The sequence below is a fragment of the Chelmon rostratus genome, chromosome 23 (assembly GCF_017976325.1).
Source record: "Chelmon rostratus isolate fCheRos1 chromosome 23, fCheRos1.pri, whole genome shotgun sequence".
In the NCBI taxonomy this organism is placed as follows: domain Eukaryota; kingdom Metazoa; phylum Chordata; class Actinopteri; order Chaetodontiformes; family Chaetodontidae; genus Chelmon; species Chelmon rostratus.
The window spans coordinates 15,869,536-15,893,791 of NC_055680.1; the positions used below are offsets into that span (position 1 = coordinate 15,869,536).

The window sequence follows — 24,256 nt, forward strand, 5'->3', positions numbered from 1 at the left end:
AGAGGGAGGAGAAGGGAAGGAGGGATGACATTTAAAGGGAGGAGAACGGAGGAATGAAGGCAGGGAGGAGGGAGTTTGTGGGGCTGGTTGAAAACAGGGAAGGAGACGTCGGCCCCCCGTCACTATCAAACCTCCAACACAGACAATCAAAACGAATCATCCCAAACGGTCGCAAGCGGCCATTCGACGTCGACATGAATGAGGCGCTGCTTTGAGTCGGCGCTGATGAAATAAGTCCACTCGTCCAGCAGCTGATTAAACACAACTAAGCGACGCAGGAAATCCCAAACGTGGCAGCGGACGCCGTCGGACAGCACTGAGCTGTCGGAGGAAATGCTAAAACTTTTGCGAGAACAGAAGACGCTGAAATCATTCATCACTGTTATGATGAAGACCAAACTTTAATGCTGATAGTTGGCAATTCTGCAAAATCCCTAATTCAAGTTCAGGTTTATTTAGTGGCTCTCATTTAGTTCGCCGCCATCTTGGATTCATGGAATTGTTTCATCTTAGTGTCACATGGCTGAGCAGATTTAATTGAAAACAATAAACAGGACTCACAAATGCACGTCCATTAGCATTAGCTTCGTTTTAATTCAACAAAGGCAGTCGTACAACAACCCAGAGGGGACAAATCACCCCGACTGCAGAATGACACGTTCAGCTGAAGTGTTTTTTTTTTAAATAATAACTCCCAAAGCATCTGTGCATGGCGCCCAGTTGGGTCAAAGTTTCGAGACGTGGTTAAGGTTAGCATACACGGCCGTCCACCTGTCCAAACCCTCACCTTCCACCACCACACACTCCATAAATGACTGACCACCTCATACACTGGCAATGAATATTTAAATACGCCTTAAACTGTGTCCTTCATAACGGCTCAATATTGAACTAATTTCTAGGCGGACTTGAAAGGAACCGTGCCCATCGGACTTAACGTGACGCGCAGCGAAGCAAGCGCCGCTCACAAAGTTTTAGCTGCAGTCGTGCATTATGGATGACCTGAATGGTGACCAAAATACTAATATGAATGGTTTAGAACACCTGAGCTAACATTCCGGTCCTGGTTTTGAGTCCGACCTCTGATTTTTGCACCCAATCCACATCTCATCATCAAATCACACAATTTACACACACAATTAAACATCATGTCCTGTTTCGGAAAGCTGGATAAACTCTAATCCGAGTTTTGAGGAACTCTTTATTCCAGATGGAGTACTATCCATGTTTCAGATCTTTCTCTTGTCAAGTTCATGGATTTTGCATCTTTTCCTTTGAATTATCTTATAATCTTAATTTATTTTTTACTAATTTTGCACTGTGAAGGTGTCACTTTGGGCTCTGGGTAATCGTGACGATTCTCAGAATTTTTACAAACCAAACGATCAAGGGATTGACGGGACTAATAATCAGAACATTAATCCATAATGAAGATAATTATGAGCTGCAGTCCCATACAAAATAGCTCAAAGTGAGCTCCACCTCAACCAATTACAACAGGAAAATGCTGCTTTTACATTAACGTACGAGTACTAATAATATAATAGACAGTTGCAGGTGACATTTTCTCCATTGAGTACTTGCAATACATTTATTACAGTTTCCTGATTATATTTACATACTAGTACAGCAGGACTTTCACATGTAATGCAGTAGTTTTACAGTGTGGTATAAGTACTTTTTCTTAAGTAAAGGATCTGAATACTCTGTCCACAACTGCAGTCTTGTTGCTTGCACACAACTGTACTCCACTTCCACCTCACTTTCTTTAGCTATAATGATGCTTCAAACATCAATCTCCTGGGTATTTTACTCTCAGGCTTCTACTTGGTTGATTTTTTCTTCAATATTTTTACATGAAATGATCTAAACAGTACACCGGTGACTAAAATAAAGGCAGGCTGAGACAGAGAAGCTCCTGCTGCAGAGAACACAGTATGCGTCCCGGGCAAGACACTGACGCACCAACTTGCTTCGGTTGAGCCGAACGCCAAATATTCTAAATATAAATGCACACTCCAACACGTGTGTGGGAAGTATCGCTGAGGGGAATGCGCAGAAACTATTTCTTGATTTGAAGCACTTCTGGAAAAAAAAAAAAAAAAAAAAGTGAAAGAACACTCAGTTCCCAGCAGACAGACGTAGAGACAGCTACTCTGTGGTGAATCCAGCGGCACTATCACGTCTTGTTTGCTCTGAAGCAGCCGTCTCCTCGCACAAAAACCCGCCGTACTGTATGGAATCACAATTTCACCCTCCCAGCTACCGGCTTCATCTTCCTAAGCTGCTTTCACACAATCGGCTCCCACCAGAGAGAGCTACTGTTTATGATACAGGAGTGCACGTCAGTTAGCATGAGCCGCGGAGGGGAGAACAAAGGCGATCGTGCATGATTTATAATGTACTGTTCTGTAGAGCAGACGTGTATTCTCACCATGGAGCCGATGCTATTTGACTTTTTGTCATTTGTAGCCTTAAATGCATTCATTCTGAGCGACTCTACAGAGCTTTCTTTAGCATTGTCTCTTTCTGAAGCTAATCTGCGTTTATGGGATGTATGTATTGTGTGGTGCAAGTGAAATATCCCATTAGGCAACTTGAGTTTGAAGCGCAGGCTCACCCTGCAGATTATACTCATTTTCTCAGTCCGTAGTGTTTCAAGCAGGGAAACAAACTTTTGCAACTACTGAACTGCAGCTGATTTATTTTGACTGGTTCTTTACACCTTGTATATATATAATTATACTTAAATCTTGTTACTGAAGGATATTTGGGTGCAGAAAATATGAATAAGATCAACATATCAGGATACAACTATCATTAACGTAAGCATATGCATGTAATGTAACTATTAGCAGAATATATACGTGTAATCAAACTTATCAAAGTATAGGAATATGACCCAAATATCCATCATTACTTAAGATTTTAAATGCAGGACTTGTAACTGTAACAGAGTATTTTTGCAGTGTGGTGTAAGTACTTTTATTAAAGTAAAGGACTGCAGATTTATGTTGGATGTGTGCACCATTTTGAAATAATTCAAAGATGCTGAATTGCAACCACAAGCTTGCAGCATTAGTTGCTTTTTGGGAGTTTGGTTGTGATATCTTTAGCGTGCACAACACACCTTCAGGCAGATGATGGCCATGCAGAGGTACAAAATTTGGTACAAAACAGTCAATTCACGTTTTGCTCAACCTTGATTGTGGCCACTGCAGTACAGGCTTCCTAACCTCCGCAACCTACAGCTGGTGGAGAAAATGTGAAAAAGGCCTATTTCTACACGTTGTGAGAGATGTCATGGGGGCTTGAGTGCTCACTGGGAACATCTTTTCAAAATGCTGCCTTCCTCTGCTCATTGTTCACAATATAAAAAAAGATGCACTCTTAAGATCGCTCAGAGCAGAGCAAGAACCCAAACAGGGCACTGAAAAAATCAGACGGTCCAGCTTTAGTAAGAGAGGAACCTTTTTTGTTTGTGCTTGTTTGTTTTTAGACGGATATTTAGAGCTAATTAATGTCAGACTGATCAGTAACAGATGCCTGAGGGCGATCTTTAATTAGATTTTGGATACTATGCTGACTCAAAAGGTCGAAGGTGTGAAACAAGTGTGACCTGTGGCCCCGAACCTCCCAAAGTCACCTCTTGAAAGCTAATTATACCGCAATTATAAACACATGTATGAAAACTACACGGGTTTCTTCAAAGTTATAGCTATGTTGGTTTTTTTTAGAAATCTTACATCTTACCAAAACTACCTTGATTTTGCAACTGGAATAAAAATCAATCAACATTTAGAAATAACTTCATGCATCTGTATGTAAATAAGTAGCAGAAGTAAACATGGTTTTCATTAATGCATGAAGCTTTAGACTTACATCAAACCCTCGTGCCCTACCATGGATTAGTGGACACATAGCCGCTCTAGCTTCACAGAGACTTAAACAAGTTAAATATATGATCCTGTGTGGGTGAGAGTGTGCATCTGTGCATTTGTGAGTTAGGTAATACATGTTTAAGTCGCACAAGCCTCAGGAGTTTACGAAAATGTGGCACAAATTACTGTTAATGCACAATGTGGAGAGAGAGCGAGGGAGTGTTAAGCACCTTAGTTACCGTCATACCTTTGAGACATCACTGTTTCTGTGACTGTGCACTGAGAATTTCTCACTGTTCGTACTGCACATCAACACAGCAAGGAGTCGTCATCTATCTAACAAGGTTTTTCACAGGCTGGGAGCCTCACAGGATTCAGGCTCAACTCCAAAACACACCGCCACTGCTGCAGTGCAATGGCAGATCACACAGCCCTAGAATTAGAAACTAATGGGGAGCACCGCGAGGCTGGATGTCAGCAGGCCCATAGAGTGACTGGTCAAAAAAAACATTCAGTGACAGGACTGTGGACTTTGTGTTGTACTGTTCCACGTCTCCATCTCAACAGTAAGCTCCTCGTCACGAGCCATGACAGCTAAGACATAAAGGGAAGACAACCTGTCACTTGACACAAAGACCATGACAGAAGACAACCTGTCACTTCATAAGAGAAAAATTCAAAGTACAGTGGCCATGATGTGCCAATCAGAGAACAGGTTCAGAGGAAATGTGCTGCTTTTGAGGAGGATTGATGGTAGAAAATAGGACAATGGCTTAAAGCTAACTTTAATACCGCCACTGATGTTTACATCTAAAAAAAGGGGGGAACTCACAACAATAAAAAATAACTATACCAATAACTGGCTGTGCTGGCTAGATAACATCAGCTAGCTGGCTATATTAGCAACCTTGCTTACTACTGTAACAATCCTGCCCCGGCCACAAATCACATACTGTTTATCATGACAAATATTAAGTTAAATGCTTGTACCTGTTTAGAAAATACTCTGAGTCAATGTTTGCAGTATTCACAGAAGCTAAAAAGTTAGCTAACTTCCCTAGCTAACTTAGCTAGTGACTCAAAGTCTGAACAGTACTGACAGATGCTAAAATTTTTTGCTAACTTAGCTAGCAACTCACAGTCTGAACAGCATTCTCAGAAGCTAAAATGGCTTGCTAACTTAGCTAGCAACTCACAGCCTGAACAGTATTCACGGAAGCTAAAATGGTGGGCTAAGTTGGCTAGTGACTCACAGTCTGAGTTAGAAATGAGCAAAATCAGCTAATAACTCACAGTCTCAGCAGCTTTCATTAGTTAGCCTAGCCTCTTCTGTCAGCCGAAATGATAAAGCACTTTCAGTAGGCATAGTTAGCCACAACAATGCTGTTCCTGTCACAACCCATCTATTACTGTTCATGTTATCATGGCATGTGTTTCGTTAAATACCTGTATTTGGTAAGAAAACTCCTAAAAAAATAGCCGTCAGAACAATATTTGCAGAAGCTAACAGCTAGCTAACTTAGCTACAAACTCATAGTCTCAGCAGTATTAACAGATGCTAAATGGTTAGCAAATTTAGCTAGTGATTCATAGTTTGAGATTCTTGCCAGCCGTTTATAGCCTCTCTGTCAGCTAACGGGATAATGCACTTCGCCGGGTTAGGCAGACCCAGTTTTTGATGAAAGATAAAGCCAAGGTTATCATTGCTGATTTGAAAACAGGTGTTTTGGTTGTGTTTGCACAGTCATGGCGTATCGAGGCATTTTCTGACCTCAAAACACTTTCAAACCTGGGAGCTGACAGCACAGACTGTTATGACGGATGCAAGAGACAAAGGAGTCCATGGGGATACTTGCTTCCTTTGAGGCTAACAGTGAATTCTTGATTAAAAGCTGAGCAGCAGCCATGCACACACAGGCACACTGTTACACGGAGCACATCCTCATCCTCCTCAGCAATGTCACTCCTTTTCCCTCCTCCCTTATGTAACCACGGTGACATGAAAAGGAAGGAAGATGGAGGGATTGGATGGAGGAGAGATACAAGCCTCTGGGCATCACTGGGCAGATTTAGGGAAAAAAACTCAATCTCCACAGTCCCTTTGAGTAAAGGGAAAAGATGGTTCTGGAGAGACATGCGCGGCTATGACAGGATGGTTCAGGTTCAGAAAAAAAGTGTGAACATAAACGTCGAGTTGAAGATCATTGGTTCAGTCCCCATAAAGCCCACATGCTTGTCCACGACCTGTCAAATTTCTGTTGAGCTAAACAGCAACGCTCCTCTAAATGATGTTTGTGAGTTTTTTGTTTTTATAAAACAGCCGCAGTTCATTTTTAATTTTAAACATCAGTCAATATTGGATTAAATAAATCAATTACGCAAATATCCAAGTCAATATTGGAGTCTAAAATACCAAAGGCAATGCAAATATGCGTTTCCAAAATGTGTTTTTAATTACTTGTTTGAAAAATGTCTGCTGGAGTGAAAATGAAGCTGAACGGACCTGAAACACATGGGCATGATGAGCAAATCGGAGCGCTTGAACGCATTCAGGTTCGCAAGATTGCTTCTGGCAGCAAACATGTTAAGTACAAGATGAACAGAGTTTTGGACAAGGAGAAGCCAGGTGACGTTCCTCAAGCAAACACACGACGAAGCCTGCCTGCTCTCTAAAGCTCACTGTCGACAAAGCAGCAGAGGAAGCTTGTGTTGTTTGTGTCTAAAACTCTAAAAGTTGTTCATCTGCACGACAGAAGCAAAACCACCACTAACAGATGGAGCTCCCATTCTTGATTCAGCCAACCAAGGTCTAATTGAGATGTGGGCAGCAATTCAGAGGTCTGGAACTAAGCAAGAACCTAATGAGAAACGTGTGTGAAATGCGGTAAATGTTCTTGATGAAATTACCGAATTCAACTGTTTCTGGCTTACAGAAGTGGTCAAGGCAGAGAAGAAACATAAATGGGAACCACTGACTCAGAGGACTGGTTTTTATATCTTCAGAGCATCATAATATGCATGGTTAGAAGCGGAGTGGGGGTCAAACCTACACACACAACGGTGGTCTTACAGCCACAAGTGCGAGGACAAACACGTTTTCTGCAGGAAATCAGGAAAAGATAATGCAAATGAATGCACATTTCCACCCACGACTGCGATGCCGATGTGAAGAGTCTGTTCATCAACATAAACGGCTGGTGGTGCTAATTCTTCAGTCGGGTGCCGTTAAACCACGACAGAAGAAGAGGGCGGAACAAGATGACGTAATTAAATGAGCTCCAGCAAAGATGCTTTATATCAACTTTACCCATTTCAAGCTTGCACCAACGGTATGAAATGTTCAACACTTCCTGTCTCCTAATTGGATGCAGTCACCTCTCCTCCAATACCCATTGGGCATGTTTAATGCTAACAGATGGGCAAACATTACAACACTAGAGAGAATGTGTAGCTAAGGCTTATACCCTGTTTACACCTGGTATTAGAATGGGATCTGTATCCGGATGCGTTATCCGGATAATAAACGATCTTGCTCTTGTGTTTACACCTGGTATTTTTTAGGCGTTTTCGTGATCCTCATTGAGATCAGATCTTCATCGTCCAGAGCAAAACCGGCGCTGGAGTAATTTGAGGTAGCAGCAGTTGTTAAGTTTGGGGAAACTTATTGTATGGGTTGTGTTTGCAGCTGATCCGAACACAATGCGGGCTGGACTACCTCCGCATGTGGTCAGACAGATCCCACCGTGACACATTTACATGTTGTATGTTACGGATGACGTGTCCAGATACAGCACACACGGTATCAAAGTTCATTTTGTCCTCATTTGCATGTCTGAAAAAAGCTATTTTAGCATCAGAAGATATGAGGCTTGTGAAAAATGGGTCCTCACGTCCGCTTTTCCGATTGGAGCGAAAAGACTCAGCAACTGCTGCAAGTCTCCTAAAGGGACGAGTTAGCAGCAACACCCACGTGACACTGATACAGGAAATGCCTCTTCAGTCAAAGTGTGATAAACAATGCAATGAAATATGAGATTTATGTTTGTTTCGTGCAGAACCTCACACTTCACACAGATCTGATGATGATTATTTCTCGTCTTGTGATTGGATGTTTGAGCCACATGCTTCGTATGCATCATGATTTATTCGCTTAGTGTGTTTCCGTTGTACTTCATTGCCTTTCACTTTTATTCAAAAACCAACTTTTCCAGCTCATCCACATGTAAAAATTTGATATTTCTGACTTGCGTAAAAAGCTGTGGATTGAAACTCAGCCAGTGACACGATGTAACCCGCTGATGAGCCAGTGCACCCATTGACCTTCTCTATCATTAAACAGTGATGAACAGGTGAGAGAGGATGGAGGCGCCCGCCGTTGCTTCCAGCTGACGCACACAAAACACGGGAGCCACACTTTGTTCTGCGCCCACCCTCGCAACACACACACATCCTCATGAAGACACGCACAAATGCACAAAAAGTTCCACAATGCGCCGACTCTACACACACACAGACGCATTAGCGAGGTGTCGTGTGTGTGGTTGTGTTTCTCTGAGGCCTATTACTAATTCATTCCCCTCGGTGTGAGTAGGAGTATCAGCAGGGAGGACACAGATTTAGACAAGCTGTTATCACCGGACACACACACACACACACACACACACACAGATGAATGGATAAACAGAAGTTACCCATCGCTCATTTCATCACCCACGTACTCGCGCAGGTTTTCGTGCATGCGCGATAAAAATACATCCGTGCGTCTTCCACACACTTGAGGGAATGTAATGTGGTTGATGGGCGGGAGCTGGTGCTGTGTGACTAACCTGTGTGTGTGTGCGTGTGTGTGTGCGTGTGTGTTTGTGAATGGCAGGCTTATGAGCCACCGTTAGCATTAGCTCAGTGCTCAGCAGCTTCGTTTATGCTCGTCTTAAATAACGCTGTCAATGGCCGCTAAAACAAGGTGTGTGTGTGTGAGCATGTGTGTGTGTGTGAGCGCAGGCCAGTTAGTAAAAGCCCCGCAGTAAACTAGATTTACTGGCTACGCCGAGACCCAAACCGAACGTTAGGCGTCCTTCTGTGTGTCGTTGTCGAAAATGAACCGGGCTTCCTGCGCAGAGACGGTACCCAGACTGATGCTGATATTCTAACAGACTTCTGACTCTCTTTGCTGTCCACGATGAAGAGCAGCAGAGCTTACAACTGTGTGAAAATGCAGAAACTATGTGCGAAAAAAGGATTCTACAGGTTTAAGTTCCACTATACTTTTTTTTCCATCCGACCAAAGCGTCTCAAACATTCACTTAGATTTTCTTCTTCATTTATTATTTCTTTAAACTGTTTCTAACTGTTGTTACTTTATTCGCAAAATGCTTTTATGGCTTTTTGTGTCTAGATTTAACCTTTAATATTTAAGCCTTTCTCTCTCTCTCTTTCTCTTCTCAATTAACAAAGTTTTACTCAGCATAATTACAAAAGCAGTGACTTGAATACTTGTTATTACTTCATGTATGTTTAGTGCAGCAACGTTTAGTTTTATTTCCTCATTAATCAAATATGATGGTTGGACATTAGAGGTCTGTTCTTTTTCATCAGAGTAAGTTATTGATCCCCGAGGGGAAATTGGCTCGTCGCAGTTGCTCCCATTGCAGAACAAGTAAATAAAACAAAAACAGGAAATAAGAGATATCTTACAGGATATGTAAAAAATATGTACACTATGCTAGACTATAAATAACCACAAATAATCAACTATATGAAATATGTAAATATAATTATGTAACGTACATGTATATTGTCAGAAATAGCAACTGTCTATATAGAAATATATCTATTGTGCAGCATTCTGCATTAAGATACAGCAATAATAGAATACTAGAGTACATACTACTAATGCTTATACTACTAACAACAACAATAATATATAGCAATATATAATAATAACAATGACGATAATAGTAGTAGAATAACGTTGTATAATATACATTATAAATAACGTACATATAGACCACAGTAATGGAATCCTAGGAAATGTAGGATGTTATTGATTAAGGCTGAAGTTGAGTCTGTGTTGGTGAGTCAGAGCTTTCTTGATATAGCAAATAAACTGCATAAACATGACTGCAGCTACCTGCAGAGCTGTTTCATGATGAAGAGAAACTGCTCTGTCATGTCACATGTCAGCCGTCAGTCAAACAAACTCGTGATTAGAGGAATCATAACCGACAGAAGTAATTACAGACGAGACCTTTCACAGATTGTGATATCTCGTGTTTTGCATTTGTTGTCTCTTAATCTCTGAAGAGATTAAAGTGGCTTCCCCGCTTTACTTACGAGCTTGAGGAAACGTCCAATCCAGAGGGACGAAAGTCAATTAAGGAAATCTGTGGCGGAATGAACGACACCAAAATAGCATGTAAACACCTTTGAACGCTGCCAAGCTCTATCTGAGTCACACCGTTGTATAAAACTGTAGAAAGTTGTATCGTTTATCACTTTTCGTGACTCTGCCCGTGCCAGAGCAGCCCACGCACCCTGGTGGCTAAATGAGCTATTAGCCGAGTGTGAATCAGAGGTGTTGCGGGAAGAAAGGTACACAGGAAGCCGGGGGTTTCTTCCCCCGAAGGACCGACGATGACGCACGAGTCGAGACAGGACGTGTGAGGAGTATGTCAGATTAGATCTGTGATCCTGATTGGCAACAAAACATTTGAATTTGACCACTAATTCCTCATTTACTAATAAGATAAGATAATAATAAGATCTGTAACTAGACACATTATCTGTATAATGACATGTGATCACAAGCCTCTGCATTTAATGTTTACTGGTGTTATAACCCTGGTTTCGTCCAGTATTTCCTGGTGTTATAGCCCTGGTTTGGACCAGTATTTACTGGTGTATTAGCCTTAGATTGGTCCAGTATTTACTGGTGTTTTAGCTCTGGTTTGGATCAGTATTTACTGGTGAAATAGCCCTGGTTTGGATCAGTATTTACTGGTGTTATAGCTCTGGTTTGGATCAGTATTTACCAGTGTTATAACCCGGGTTTGGTTCCTTATTTACTGGTGTATTAGCCTTAGATTGGTCCAGTATTCACTGGTGTTTTAGCTCTGGTATGGACCAGTATTTACTGGTGTTTTAGCTCTGGTTTGGATCAGTATTTACTGGTGTTTTAGCTCTGGTTTGGACCAGTATTTACTGGTGTTATAGCTCTGGTTTGGACCAGTATTTACTGGTGTTTTAGCTCTGGTTTGGATCAGTATTTACCAGTGTTATAACCCAGGTTTGGTTCCTTATTTACTAGTGTTTTAGACTTAGATTGGTCCAGTATTTACTGGTGTTTTAGCTCTGGTTTGGACCAGTATTTACTCGTGTTTTAGCTCTGGTTTGGACCAGTATTTACTCGTGTTTTAGCTCTGGTTTGCACCAATATTAACTGGTGAATTAGCCCTAGTTTGGACAGGTATTTACTGCTGTAAACCTTAGTTTGGGCCAGTGTTTTTAATACATAATATAATAAGGCTTTTCAGTTTTGCTGGTTGTTTTAAGATTCTAGTTAATTTTTAAAGTTAAACAAAAGTCTTACTGATACGCCTGATATTATTAAAAAGTTTAAACACCTCTTATTTGCATGTAGGAGGTCTATGATTTGAGTAATAATACGAAAGGCTAGGCTTTACTTCACTTGGATAAATTTTAGTTCATAGCCAACAAAAGCAACAGTGGCCCACTGGGGACAGTCACATTCATGCATGACTGTTTGACAATTCAAAGAACATAGAGTGAAATGGAAAATTGGTTTCTACTGATCATCAAGGCCACTTTTGCCTCATAAGCTTTAATTTCATGGTCATTCCATTGACTTGAAAGCACATTTTCCCCCTGAGGGACCATTAGCTTTTAACCATGCAGACAGTGTGGGACATTTCTTCATGAAATATAGAGAAAGCAGTGTAAATATATTGCTTAAATATCCACTGCAGGATGCAGAGCAGCTCTTATGCAGAGTGAGTCCCAGCTGTAGCAGATATCTTTAAGGAGACTTTGGCCAAACAAGATGAAGGCTGCTAATTAATGTGCCCACTGGTCTGGACACAGGCGTGAATGTTCCCTTATAGCACAACAGATTCACTCCAAGAGGCTAAATTGGTGGAGTGTGTGCATGTGCGTTTCTGGGTGTGTGTGCACGCATGTGAGCCCCTGACTGCTGCAGCTAGTGGCCTCTCCGCGGCTCAGTGCTGCCCCCTGCAGGAGAAACAGGGGTAAAAGTCAAACAACAACAGTGAGGAACCAGAAAGTGCATCAATTATTTATGTGCTCAGTTTCTTTGAGGAGGCCGTCTGTTCCTGTTTCTATTCTACTTCTACAGTTTCATCTTCTGAGAAAAATCCAACAAAAGAGTTTAAACTACACGGAGCACTGAAGCACTGAATAACACAAAGTATTACTAATGGAATTCGAGTGTAATGTAATGAGATTCAACAGTATAAACAGTGTATTAAGTAATGTTCTTTTACATTTGCATGCTGCTTCAGCCACTAATTGCAAACACACTTTAACACTCACATGCACTCAAGACTTTTGTGACTCCAGATGTTTCCAGTGATACATTAAACAGCACAATCACAAACACATGATATACAGGAACGAACAGGGCATCTGGAGCTTCATGATGTTCTTTTAAGACGTCAGTGTGGGTCCTGGGAAGACTGTGATGGACATTTCTCAATATTTTCTTACATTTTATAGGCTGAGCGATTAATCAGGAATATGATTCAGTAATTAGATGCAGATGCCCAACTTGAAATTAGAGTCAAACCCTGTTTTAAAAGCAAAAACCCAAACAAAAATCATGCATAAGATTCATCTTAAAGGGAAAAATCTGGTAAGATTTTATATTTTTCTTATTCTTAGCAAATCCCATGAAAAGACCTCAGATAACAATGAACTGATCCTACTAACAAGTGTTGTCTGTGCAGTCAGAGCCTGATAGATTGTCCTCCTCTGTGCCATTGAGCTCCACTGTTGTCCAAAAACTATTAAAAACACATCAATGAGCCTCACTGTTGCACTGGGTGAAGGATCATTAGCTTGAACAAACACGCAGTCCCACGTACACCATCCTGCAGCACCAAACAGTCCCGATCAAATCCACTATGTCCTCCTGTTTGACTTATGTTTGCCAAAAACTACGGCTCCCTGCTGCAAATTACTGAAGCTTTTTAAACATCTGTGCTGTAAATATTTTAAACATTCATATGTTGAGTAAAACGGGCTTGAGATGAAAGTCAGAAAACACAGACTAACGCGCGGTTTCGGTCATTTCGTGCAATTTGTTGCTTATTCTTTAATCTTACAGCTGAACATGAACAACAGCACAAAGAAATAAGCTGCTAAATCTGTGGGTGTCTCGTCACATTTGCCGTAAACGTAATCAAATATAAAACAAAGCCAAAGAAAATCTGTCAACACAAATCTGATTCTGCGGCTGCATCAGCTTGAAGCAAACGGCACAATACTTATAAACACATCAGTAAAGACCATTAAACACATCTTGAACATTAATTTTTGAAGACTCCTCACCCTCGATAAACAGCTTGAGTGACAGCTTATTACAGGACAGGAGTGTCTCTGGCATTTCGCGCTCTCAAAGACAATGCAATCACATAAATACAGTTTAAATTAATAGACACACACATATTCACCATAAGGGTGAGTGTTCCTCTCCTCTACAGTGAGACCTGGCTGTCTGCAGCTATTAGACCCTGGAAGTAATTTCCAGTGACATGAGCCACAATTCATCTTGCCCTCCCTCCTTTCACTCGTTTATGCTCCTCCCCCCTCTTTCTTTAAATCGCTTTCCTTCCTCTCTTTCCACATCTCGCCTGATTTCATCCTTTATTCCCTCAATCACACGAAGTTCCTCCTTTCCATCCTCTCTCTATCTTCTCCCTCCCCTCATTTCTCCTCCGTCGCTCACTTATTCCCCTGTGATTTCCATTCTCTCCCTCTTTCTTCTTCTGTCATATCTCCTTTATTACACACACACACACACACACACTAAGTGAGGAACAAGCGAGAGGGTGGAGTAATGGTATTGAGTGTAATGAGGAGGTGTGTGTGTGTGTAATCAGAGGGCTAATCCACCTGGCTCAGACACTATGGAGAGGCTTCACTCAACTGAACATAAACTAAACAATCAACATGTTTTCTATGAGTGTGTGTGTGTGTGTGTGTGTGTGTGTGTGTGTGTGTGTGTGTGTGTGTGTGTGTGTGTGTGTGGACATGTATTACTCATGACTGGACATGAACTTGTTTAAGTGTGAGGACCTGGTATAAGGTACGTTTAAGTCTGCAGGAAATGAATGTAAATCAGTGTAATGTCCTCTGAAGTAATGGAAACATGAGTGTGTGTGTGTGTGCGTGTGTGTGTGTGCGCGCGTGTGTGTTTGTGTGTATGCGTCCTCGTGCATTCATGTATACAATCTGTGTGTGCATGCAAAGCATATCATCAGAAAAAGAACCTGCACAAATGCAAATATACTGATGTCATCATCTCTGTGGTGTGTGTGTGAGTGTGTGTGTGTGTGTGCGGGTGTGTGTGCCAGTCAGGGCCTAATTGAAGAGCTGGATGCGTTTAGCCATGTTTGCTAACAGGAACAAAGATCCAATTTTATGCTAATTACTGACGCAGAGATTTGCGTCACTTTGATTGTGATGGTTAGACGGACAAGGAGATAGTTAACGTGATTCAGTACTGGGAACACACACAGAAACACACGCACGCACACACGCACACACACACACACACACACACACACACAGTGGCTTCCTCTCCAAAACTGCCACATGGAGACAATGTCTGTATTTTTGGAACTAATAACCGTTATTTTCAATACATGCTCTTATTATGCCAGGGTTGCCGTGGATACAGCCAAATCAGCCTGGTGGGAAACTGCAGTGCCACATGTGATTCACTGACACACACAAACAGGTACGTGCACACACGCACGCACAAGCACACACACACACACACACACACAACCAGGTTTCCATCACTTTTGGGGACATTACATAGACGTACATTTATTCCCTGCAGATTTACCCGAACCATAACCCTTAATCTAACTTTAACTTAAATCTAGCCTTAGCCTAATCTTAACCCAAGTCTTGACCCTGAAATGTAATGATTTACGCCCTGTGAAGACGAGTCCCCACATTGTGACTGTGTAAACAGATTAAACAGATTAATGTCCCAACAGCATCACAAATACACACACACACACACACACACACACACACACAGCAACGAATGACTCAGCATTTCAGTTACTTTATGCAGTCAGTTATATGTCAGGTTTACTTGTGTGTGTTTGCAAATGTGTGTGTTCATGTATTACATTCAGATTATACGGATATTTTTGGCTAGTGCTAATACATAAAAACTGTTCTTGCTTATTTCCAGTATTTTGCATCACAAGTTTTACTCCTACTGTACATTTGGACTGATGCAGCATTTCGACCACCACTGCGCACTAAACTCCTCACTAAAACCTGACTTTTTTCAGTGAAGTTCTGTTAGTGTCTGCTAGTAGTCATGGCAATGTGAACCTTTCCAGTTTATTACATAGAAAATAAATTTATCAAAACATAATGGAACAGTCAACTGAATAGAAAGGTCAGGGACAGATCACATGACTCATCAATATCCAGGATTTAATAAAAGGCTGATGGCGCCACCCGCCCATCCATGATGTATGTGGTCTACAAAACTACAATACAAATTTCATACCAGTTTAATTGTCGACCTAATTGCAGAGATGTGGCTCTGTTCCTTAAAAATAACACTTTGTTGCACACAGCCCACATGATCAATATCAAAGTTTAACAACCCCATCTGATTGTGATCTATTCCATTTGACTCCACCTCTCCAAAAAAACAAAAAAAAGTTTTTCTTCTATTCCCGACATCTTGACACGCAGGTCTAATTAATTACCACAAAAAGAACTCATAATGTGATCGATCGATTAGCGTCACCTCAGCTCAATCAGATCCTGATCAGTCCACTTAATAACGAGGGAGTTCCAGCCATGTGTGTAATACGATGTGACGCACACACCTACAGTCTGCAACATGCAAATTAGGACGTGAGCTTGATGCTTCTGGTCGCTTCCAGGTAACATTCAGAACAATAATGCAGAAAATAAACGATGAAAATGCTTAAAAACAATTCAGACATGTGGAAAACTTCCTCATTAAGACTAAGACAAAACATTTCTTTGTCAGGCGTCAGGAAATACAATAAAATCTGCAGATGGCGGCTGGCATGCCCCACTTTGAAGCAGCAGTAGGAGTGCTGGTGTAGGAAGCTAAGCAATGTACCGCTGTGGACAGAATCAGCCTAAAATAAGACCCACATAAAATAATCAAAATCAGTTTAAAAGCATGCAATATCTTGAATATTTTAACTGTTTTACTTTGCCATCTGAGAGCCCTTTCTGATGGGAAACTGAAGCCGATGCATCCATCTATGCTCTCGTCAAAGCCACCAGACTCCATTGACAAAAGCAGTAATTTTACTTTGCAGCACATGGGAGTTGCTGGTCTGCCGCTGCCTCTAGTTGTTAGTTTGTTTTTGTAATTATGTGATTTTGGTGAATCCTAACTTTATCCTTTATCCTAACACTTTAAAACACAAAAGTCACATAATAGCACAAACAAACTAACCGAAGACCAGTAACTGGTCCTTCAAGGTAGAATTAGTGCTTTTGTCAGTGGGGTCTGGTGGCTTTGAAGAGAGCAATACGACGGCTTCAGTTTTTTGTGGTGGCTAAAATACATTTTGATGCTGGCCCCGTCCACAGCTTAGTTTCAAACTGGGGGCGTGCCGACCGCCGTGATGCACTGACTACAAATAAGTACCTCATACAATACCACTTAAAAAAAACATCCCTTTCAGGCATGAGGGTACTTATTTAATAGATGCAGTTGCACTCGACTGCTCCTGGGACTGAAAAAGCATAACTATATAAATGCAAAGCAAGCTGTTGTGTATTCCACATGTGCACAACGTCCCTGCATCAATAACAGTTTAAGTACACACTGTTACAGTAAACAAATCCAGGTTGGTTGAATTTGCTGATACGCCAGGAATACGCCGTGGAATATCTAATAACCACGATGATCTAATGTGCATCACTGCCAGTGAATGAGTCATTATAAGATCCACCTTAAAAGGAAAAGAGGATGATTTCAGACAGTCGAACGTTCAAGTTAAAAAGCTGTTTCCCAAAGCAGGATTCCTAATCTTTGATGTCATTCATTTCCTGCCGCCGCACCGCTGGCTGTGTACGAGCATCTGACTTCGTGTTATTTCAGCTTCCCGACCCAAATATGAGCTTTATCTTAATTTGTACTCGTCTACGAACTACAAAATCCCTTCAGATCCCCTTAAAACTCTCCTTCAGTGATAATCTCACATCGTTTAAGTCAAAATGAGGTCAGCAGCAGCCCGACTCACAGACACTCTGCACTGTACAGGCGTGTTTGAAGGTGCTGCGTGGAGTGTTTGACAACAGCAAATTAGCACCGCGTTCGTGCTCAGCCACTGGTACGATCACCAGAAATAAATGAGACATCGTTCTTTGACCTGTGGTGGAATGTACTTACAGTAAGTACAACTTTTTACCTCACTAATTATCTGACTGCTTTGGTTTAGGAGTTACTTTACAATTTAAGATTTTCAGACAAAACATATGAAGAGATTAGAAAATATGATGTTTTGTTCAACAATTAATCAGTCAAGTGGTCAAATGACAGAAGATTAATTTAAATAAAAATAGTCAACAATGAAATATTTAGTTTTAATCGTTTGTTCAGCAAAATACTCAAATGGGAGGATTTGCTACATTTCCTTTGTTTCCAATTTCAATTTATTTTTAACAATTTTTGGATTATTGGAGAAAATAATCATTAGTAAAAAAAAACAGCTTTTACATTAATGCATGAGTAAAGTCACAGGGGACGTTTTTCTGCATTGAGTTTTACTTTTAATACTTTAAGTACAGGGGCTGCAAGGTGGCTCGGTGGTTAGCAGCGTCACCTCACAGCTAGAAGATCCCTGGATCTTTCTGTGTGGAGTTTGCATGTTCTCCGGGGTTCTCACTGGGTTCTCCGGCTTCCTCCCACAGTCCAAAAACATGCTGAGGTTAATTGATAACTCTAAATTGTCCATAGGTGTGAATGTAGCCCTGTGGTAGGCTGGCGACCTGTGTCCCCTGCCTTCGCCCGAGCAACGGCTGGGATAGGCTCCAGCCCCCCCGTGACCCTGCAAAGGATTCAGCGGTGTATAGATAATGGATGGACTTTGAGTACATTTTTCCTGATTAAACTTGCACATTTTTTCAGTGCAGGACTTTAAGAATCTATAAGTTATATTTACATGCTCGTATCATAAAGTTTATTCCTCAGCTCTAACATGTCCCACCTCAACAATGTCCTCGGAGAAAATTTGTACTTTTTAATACAAAAGACAGAAGAGGAAAAAGTCTAGAAGCTATTTAAACACATGTTGCTGCAGCTTTGTTTTAATTAGACAAAAATAGTTAAAGTAGAGTAAAAACAAAGCAATCTCCAATTACCAGCTGGTTTCTGAGCTTTTGATCATTAACTTAAATGTTTTAAAGCGACTTTAACTTTTGTCCTTCTTGCATTAATATTCACTGTAAATGTAATTCAGCTTCAACTGAGACTTTGCATTTTTTTCCAGCCACACACAAAACTCAAAAAACGCCCTGAAAGCTCAAAGCGCTGCAACCTAAGAAAACACACGCAAATAGACAAAACAAACTGTTTGCAGGGGACGCCAAAATGTGACGCACGCGACAGTGTCGAGGCGCGTTCGTCACTTTTTATTTTGATTTTACGTGAAGTCGATCTCTGGAGTCGCACTCAGACGACTCTTAACTTCACACTCCACGAACTCCAGGCTGCAGGGATGGAGTGTGTGTCACCTCACTGTCTGCAGCTGTAAATTCAGACACCAAACACACACACACACACACGCTCACACAGTCACTGGTTATTTATCACGGTGATTGATAACACACACATACTGCAGATATCACTGGACACAGCCCTCGAGGCTGACTCAGCTCGTTCCACCAGAGGTCAGGAAGTTTGTATCTGTGTGTGTGTCCCGCCTCTCGCCCCAGAGGAAAAGACTGCGGCAAACAGACAGGAAGTGATGTCACAGGTCTTCCAAGGTCAATGGCTTCCTCTTCGCCGCCCTGCTCAGTTCACTTTCTGCCTCTCTCAGTCTTTCCTCTGCCGAGGTCCATCTCTGCGACCTTTGACCCCATCAGAGGAGGTCAGTGCACACTCGTCCTGCCGTAGTCCATCAATCTCCCTTTATCGCTTTACCTCACACACACACACACACACACGTTGACCCTGTAGTAGAAACACATGTCCTGCTGCTGTATACACCGGGACACAGATGGTCCAAGGTGTACTGTACGCTCAGAACAGCTGTCAACATCCAAGCGAATCACATGTGCAGCAACTCACCCAGCGACACAAAGTTTCAAAATAAAAGTTTAAAAGGACAGAATGACGGCGCGAGACGCAGAGGACGGACTCCACCAGGGGCAACAGTTTGAAATCAATCCTGCGTCCCGCAGAGGACAATCTCTGCACGCAGCCACCAACCCGCCACCGTGCACACGAGCGAGGTTTGTCTCTGTTTTGAAACGCGACACGACCGCGATACATAACGTCGCTTTAACATTTCATGCTGAACAACACTTGCGCTGCTTTTAATATTTCATGCTGCAAACTGCAGCATCAGAGAGAGGGGACTAGTCACACAGCTTTAACAGGAAGAGACATACGGTGCTTTTATTTCAGACTTCTGCCAATTCAACCAAGTGTAATCCTGTTTTAGCGTCTGCAAAGGTTTTTAAACTGCAAGCATTTCTATGGTTACTTTTGATTTTTGATCAACTTCCCACCAGGTCTGAGATGCACTGGTTGATTTCTGTGTTCCAACCATGGCAGACAGCTGGATAACAGATGTGGACACTCATTCATCCACACCTATAAATCTAGCTGTGGCAGGAAAAGGTGACAAAAACCAATGCTGGGGGATTTACAATAACAGCTCTTTTCGGAGCTATTTTCTGTGGGAATTTGTTGGTTTTCTATAAAATTAAAGGACATTTTTTAATATAATTGTACAGCTTTTATTGGTGGAATAAGAGAGAGGTGATGATGATCTGCAAACGAGGAAGGTCTGCAGCTCCTCTCAGCTCTTTGATATTTCCGTATCAACCTATTGAGCTACAAACCCTAAAAAACTGTAGTTGAGTAAAATGCACAAAATGTCTCTCTTATGCATAGTGAAGTAGAAGTATAATGTGGAATATAATGGAAATACTCAAGTAAAGTAAAAGTACCTCAAATTTTGACTTAAGTATACCTGAGAAAATATACTTCCTAGGTACTTTCCACCACTGTGCACAAGGGCTTTAGCTAAATAAACTCTCAATAAGACATATCCAACAATAATAATCATCATCATCATTACTTTGTAGGTACTGGAGCTCCAGAACCACTTCCTTTCTGGCCCCACTTTGACAGTTGGCCTCCTCCGCCAGAACGGACTAAAATTCCCCGCGGGCACCTTATCGCCAGCTGCCAGGCCTTCGGATCTGTTTTGGCACCACTTCCTGTAGTTCCAGCCTGCTTTGATTGAGTTAACCTCGTCCGAGAGCAAACTACAAGCCCCACCGTTACCCGGCGACCGACACCAGCTCCCACTGTGACTCACATCCACAACGCAGTTCATAAAGAATGTGTTTTCTCTTCATCCCGCCTTTCATTTCGGCTTATTCCCACACTTCCTGGAGGGTTGATGTTGCACAGACCGCCTCCCATTACATCACCAGCCAACACATACACAAACATAGACACACATATTGGCCCTGGAGGACTGTACTGTCTCAGTCAGATTACTTCCAGGAGCCATTGTCTCTGAGGAGACTTTGACAGGAAACAGCGCTCCATCTATTTCCTGTTCGCCAGACAAACAGCTCTAATAAACACAAATCACTCTGCAGTGATCTGATAAGCTTGTAAAAGTCTTGTTCATAGCATCTGAGCAGCTGTGTGTAAAAAAAATCACCTTTTGTATACATTTATGTGTCTATAAAAACACATAATGCACATTATTTTCTTATTTCACTTCAATTGAATATCAATACCTTTAACAGCCCAAATTCAGTAACAGATTCTTTTGTTTTGAGGTTTTCTCACAGCAAAATACACATTAAGTATTTGACCAGCAAATGTTGAAGACTGAATAATTGATTTTCAACATTTAAATGTGAAAAGGAGCATAAATTTACATGAACATGTTGCAGATTTCACCCTTAAAATATACAATAAAGTATATACAATAGTAATACGCTGCATGCAAACGTGTATGTTTTAAGATATTATCTGTATTAAAGATATAAAATAGAGAAAAGCAGCAAGTCTTCACATTTGAGAAGCTGGAATCGATTATATGCAATGTTAGCCAACGTTAGCTTGCCAAGTTACATGATGATTCAAGTCAAATGCTTAGCCTAGCTTAGCCTAAAGACTGGAAGCAAAGGGAACACTTTAGCCTAGCTTCCTCCAAAGTTAACAAATACAGCTACAAAGTTTCCTAATTGACTTTGGGGGTCTGGTTTATTTCATCTGTACACAAACAGACAGGTTAAAACTGTTTATGTGTGGGTTTTTTGTTGCTAACAGGGAACCATGCTAGCTCTTTAGAAGCTAGGCTAACACAGCTGGAGCTAGCGTCACATTCATGTGTTCTGATCTGCTGGTTAATCAATGACAACCAATAGCTGAGAAACCGAAAGAGACTGTGGGAGTCAAAATGAGAAGATGTGGTTGGACTGGGCCGGAACACACACACGCACACGCACACAAACACACACACACACACACACTAAAACACACACACACACACACATGCTCGCTGATAAGGAGCCAAAACACTCGAGGGAAAGTCACTGGCGGGTCAAAGCCATCATTTACACGCTCATTTAATTTAGATTCACCGACACACACACACACACACACACACACACACACACACACACACACACACACACACACACACACGGTCCGGTATGTAAACATTACAGGCGAGTCACCAGAAGTGTGGCTACAAATATGAGGCTCATGTGTCGGAGTGAGGGCGAAAGAGAGGACGTATCTGCCGCTGCGGGGGCTTTCCACCACAACAGAGGATTTATTGCACCTGCCCGCCATCCACCTTGTTATCTCGGAACAAATCACCTGCTCTTTGTTTCTGTTATTTCTCCTGCAACCTCAAACCAAAAGCACCGTCTCCCTCTTTGGGACTGCAAACAGCAGCAAGCAACTTTATCCTCGTTTCCCTCCCTTCTTTCTCAAAGTTTAAAAGTGGCATCATTAAAAACAGGCTTTCGCGCTTCACTTCGTCTCCTTCCTCCCCTCCTCGCCGTGGCCTCCTCGCTCCCCCTGCTCACACCCGTCGCTCGATCTATCACACGCCGCGGCCGGGCCGATCGAGTCGCCGCATTTAGCGACGCATCTGCATAAAAATCTGGTGATTTTTTCTCCCTTTCATTTACAAATTAAAGTCGTGCAGCGAGTGAGAAAGGGTAAGAGACACTGAGAGAGAATGAGAGAGAGAGAGAGGGGTAATGAGATAGCATGCATGTGTGTGAGTGTACCATCATGGTGCTGAGCGTGATGTATAACTATGTGAAATACTGTATGTGTGTGTGTGAGTGTGTGCTACTAGCATGTGACTGTGCCTTCATGCCTTGCTTCATTTTTCCATACTGGAGTGTAAAACGGTAGAAAGCTAAGCCTCAGCTGTGTGTGTGTGTGAGTGTGTGCGTGTGTGTGTGTGTGTGTATTGGATATTATAATAATTGCTCTATTGGAAACCATTGTAGCTGAGCACAAAACCACACTGTGGCCAAGCCAGAGTCAAAATGCACTTTCAGCAACATCGTCAAACCAGTGTGTGTGTGTGTGTGTGTGTGTGTGTGTGTGTGTGTGTGTGCGTGTACTGTATTACTCACGTTGTGGGGACATAAATCTGTGGCATGACCACTGGGGACAAAACACGAGTCCCCGCAATGCAAATCATTAAATCTTAGGATGAACACTTGGTTCAAATGCGTGTGTGTGTATTTGTATGTTAGAGTATAAGACAACAAGCACACACACACACACACACACCCAGATGACCTCAGCTGACCTTGCAGCAACTTAGCAGGCACGCGTGGAGACGATTTGAGGGGGGAAAAAGACGAGCAAAGTGCAAAGTGCAAACTCCTCGACATACAAAGGGCCTTTCAGAGGTGATGACACACACACACACACATATGAACACACACTACGCTGTCCGCCTGTCTCATATAAGCATGCAGTAAATACTTGAGTATGACCATATGTTTTTTGTTTGCAGTGAAACCCACCATGGTACGGCTCCACGCAAGAGTTTCCAAAGAGACCAAATATGTGTGGCATATTGAATAGTTCACTCAGTGCGAACATCACAACAATCATGCTGTCAGACAGCGTGGAAAAAGACGGGGAAATAAAACTCTTTGTCAAGACTTTTTTAAAGATGTCCAACAAAATTTTAATTTCCAAACAAGTCGTTTAAATGATATTTACACATATTTTCATGCTTTTCTGCAACACTAAATACTTTCCTTCATCAACAACCTGTGAAATTCTTCAGCCTCGTGCCAAACACCAGGTATTAGACTGCTCTCAGAGCTTTCGTGCCGATGATGCTTCTGCAATGTGTGACATTCAAAAGAACACGATTTGCCTGAAAATGCCCGAAAATACCGAAGCAACGGGCACAAAAAATGCAGACAAAGCCGCATGTGAACTCACAGAAACGACGCAGACACATGATCGCGCTACCCTCGCTGATGTCAAGTGTAACATTCCTGGGCTTTTCTTATCGTGGCTAGAAGCTGCCCTCTTCCTTTCAGTGCCACTCCGCTCCCTGCTCCAACGCGAATCCCTCGTTTCCAGCCCAAAAAAAAGCCTTTCCTTTCCCAGCGTCTCTTACCTGACCGGGCCCAGAAAACTTCCATGTCTGTGTTCCCAAACTCTCGCCGGCGCAGGAGATATCACACACATGTAAACTCGGAGGGAAAAGTGGAGAGGGAAAGAGGAGGAGGAGGAGAGGAGGAGGAGAGGCCAGCTGCCTTCTGAGGTAAACCCAGTGACTCATTCAGGCTGTGGATACGAGCAGGCAGAGGGGAGAAGATATAGAGGGAGAGGGAAGAAAGAGAGAAGG

At 42.1% G+C, this 24,256-nt stretch overlaps 1 protein-coding gene across 1 annotated transcript in view; it reads right to left on the reverse strand.

The window, feature by feature from the left end:
• nhsl2 (NHS-like 2) overlaps positions 1-24,256 on the reverse strand; it is a 137,578-nt gene that overhangs the window by 45,737 nt on the left and 67,585 nt on the right. The window lies entirely within an intron of this gene.